This window comes from Aotus nancymaae, unplaced genomic scaffold (assembly GCF_030222135.1).
Source record: "Aotus nancymaae isolate 86718 unplaced genomic scaffold, 86718_ANA_hifiasm-v0.15.2.pri h1tg000051l, whole genome shotgun sequence".
NCBI classification, from domain to species: domain Eukaryota; kingdom Metazoa; phylum Chordata; class Mammalia; order Primates; family Aotidae; genus Aotus; species Aotus nancymaae.
In genome coordinates this window covers 13,043,213-13,046,553 of record NW_026988465.1, presented here as the reverse complement: position 1 = coordinate 13,046,553, position 3,341 = coordinate 13,043,213, and the positions used below count along the sequence as shown (strand labels likewise).

At 36.2% G+C, this 3,341-nt stretch overlaps 1 non-coding gene across 1 annotated transcript; it reads left to right on the top strand.

Moving 5' to 3' along the window:
- The first annotated feature begins 788 nt into the window (after nt 1-788).
- LOC135269327 (U6 spliceosomal RNA) lies at nt 789-894 on the top strand. The gene has a single exon (XR_010337631.1). It is a non-coding gene; the product is annotated as a U6 spliceosomal RNA (small nuclear RNA).
- The last annotated feature ends 2,447 nt before the right edge of the window (nt 895-3,341 follow it).

Below are 3,341 nucleotides of genomic sequence, written 5' to 3'. Positions count from 1 at the left end.
CAAAAATTGCTTTAAATGATATTATTAGGACAATTGGTAAATTTGGCATAAGATTAGAGATTAAGGCATTACGTCAATATTAAGTTTTCTGAATTTTATTATTATCTTAAAAAATATACACTGAATAAATATACACTGAGGAGTAAAGGGTCACGATGTCTGCAAAACACTTTTAAATGACTCAGAAAAAAATTAATGTGTGTGTGCAGAGAGGGTGAGGAGGGAGTGCCTGTATGCACAAGAGCTCAAGTGTGGCAAAATGTGACAAATGGATAAAAATTGGTGAATTTGCATAGAGGGAATAGGAGAGTTCTCTATAGAATTCTTGACAATCTGTCAGTTTAACATTATTTCTAAATAAAATGCTTTTTAAAATTAATTGATTCTGCAAATGAGTTCAAAAGCTCAGGCTGAAAAGGGTAAGTACATGAAAGGCTACTCAAAAGTCAAATTAAATGTCAACCTATAGAAAAGTGAGTTATGTAAGCACAAACATTCAAAGGTAATTATTTGAGTTAAGCATTAAGAAAAACCAACAATGCAAGCTTTGATTCTCCCCGATGCCAGTGCTGTATTTGCAAACTGCCCACTATACAATTCTTCCAGAAGAATCCCATGTGCAACTTAAGTTCAATAATTCTGAGACCTGACACATTCTCTTTTCTCCTCCCCCAATGCCGTGTTCCTTTTGCTAAAATAACCATACTGCCAAAGCAGTCTACAGATTCAATACTATTCCTATCAAATTATCAATATTATTTCGCACAGTATTAGAAAAAAATATTCTAGTGCTGCTTTGGCAACACATAGACTAAAATTGGAATGATACAAATAAAATTAGCATGGTTCCTGCACAAAGAGGACACACAAGTTGGTGAAGCAGTCTTTATTTTATACTAAAAATTAATAACAATTAATTTTAAAAATAAAAAGGTATTCTAAAATTCATTTGGAACCAAAAAAGGGTCTGAATTGCCCAAGTAATCCTAAGCAAAAAGAACAAAGGCAGAGGCATTATATTATCTGACTTCAAATTACGCTATTTATATAAGGCTACAGTAACCAAAACAGTGTGCTATTGGTATCAAAACAGACACATAGACCAGTGGAATAGAATAGAGAAACCAGAAATAAAACTGCACACCTATAACCATCAGATCTTTGACAAAGTCACCAAAAATAAGCAATGGGGAAAGAACTCTCTAGTCAATACATAGTGCAGGAATAGCTGGCTAGCCATATACAGAAGAAGGAAACTGGACCCCTACCTTTCACCATATATAAAAATTAACTTAAGATGGATTAAAGATAAATGTAAGACCTCAAACTATAAGAATCCTAGAGAAAAACCCAGGAAACACCATTCTGGACACTGGCCTCAGCAAAGAATTTATGACTAAGTCCTCAAAAGCAATTGCAACAAAAAAACAAAAATTGACAAGCAGGACCTAATTAAACTAAGCTTCTGCACAGCAAAAGAAACCATCAACAGCATAAACAGATAACCTACAGAATAGAAGAAAATTGTATTCATAAACTGCATCTGACAAAGGTCTAATTTCCAGAATCTATAAGGAAAGTAAAACAATTCAACAAGCCAAAAACAAACAACCCCATTAAAAAGTGGGCAAAAGACATGAACAGACACTTCTCAAAAGAAGACATACAAGCAACCAGCAAACGTGAAAAAATGCTCGACATCACTGTCATCAGAGAAATGCAAATGAAAACCACAGTGTGATACCATCTCACACCAGTCAGAATGGTTATCACTGGAAAGCAAAAAAAAAAGAAGAAACCAACAGATACAGACAAGCCTGTGGAGAAAAGAAAACACTTACATGCTGTTGGTGGGAATGTAAACTGATACAGACATTGTGGAAAGCTGTTTGGTGATTTCTCTAGGAACTTGAAAAGAGCTACCATTTGACCCAATAATCTCATTGCTGGGTATATACAATAACCAAAAGAAAATAAATTATTCTACCAAAAGACACATGTACTTGTATGTTCATTGCAGCATTGTTCACAGTAGCAAAGACATGAAAGCAATCTAGATGCCCATCGACAGTGGATTGGACAGAGGAAATGCAGCACATTTACACCGTGGAATACAACACAGCCATAAAAAATAATAAAATCATGTCCTTTGTAGCAACATGGATGCAGCTGGAAACCATTCTCCTAAATGAATTAACACAGGAATAGAAAACAAAATACTGCATATTCTTATTTGTAAGTGGGAGCTAAACATGAGTGCTTGTTGATGCAAAGACTGCAGCAATAGGCACTGGGGACTACTAGAGGGAGGAAGGAAGGCAAGAGTTGAACAACTAATTATTGGGTACTGTGCTCACTACCTGGGTGATGGCACAGATTGTTCTCCAAACCTCAGCATCACACAATATACCCATGTAGCAAACATGCACACATACTCCTTGAATCTAAAATAGAAGTTGAAATTATAAACAAACACAAAAATGAAAAAAAAACTCTGTTTCCTTTTGTTCAAATTTTTCAGTCTCATTTTAATGCACCTCAACCTACTCAGTCTCCTGAACTAGCAGCTTAGAATTATCCTCCACATCTCCCCTTTCTGCATTACACATTCAATCTGTCACCGGGGGTTACTGAATCTGCTTTCCTAAAAATTCAGTCAACCAGTCCATTTTTCCCCATCCCCATTGTCACTAATGTGGTCAAAGCCTCTTCATTTTTTTGCCTCTTAATTGGTCTATCTCTCTCTCTCTCTCTTTTTTTTTCTATTCACTTTTAGTTCACATCCATGTCTAGTTGTTTGAAAGCCAAATCTGATCATGGCACTGTCCTAGTAAATGGTTCTTGCATTTTTGCCCATGCCATATCCTTAGCTGCTGAGTGAATTACTCTTCAGCCTGGGAGGTCTTCCTTCTCTGATTCCTCCAGGCAGAGCTGACTGTTTCCTCTTCCTCCAACTTAGGAAGTAACCATATTATAGGACACTGCATTTTGTATGTTCATTTGTAAGGATATCTCTTTCAGAAGACTGACTTCCTAGAGGGTAGACAACATGACTTATTCATCTTTTTATTAGTCCAGCAACTCTGGCATAATATAAGTTCTCAATTTGCGCTAACTGCATGCATGAATGAGTGAATAAATGAGCAGGTAACATCTGAGCTTGACCTACGTGAATGAAAATAAATAAAAATACAATATAATCAGGATTTATTTATCTTACATATCTGAAGTCCACAGCTGATAAGAGGCTGGAACTTGAGCAGGCCCAGATCTCCCCACTTCAGAGTTCATGTGAATTCCAGAAAGTTGGAGAGGCAGGATTGGGCAGAGAAAATAAGACC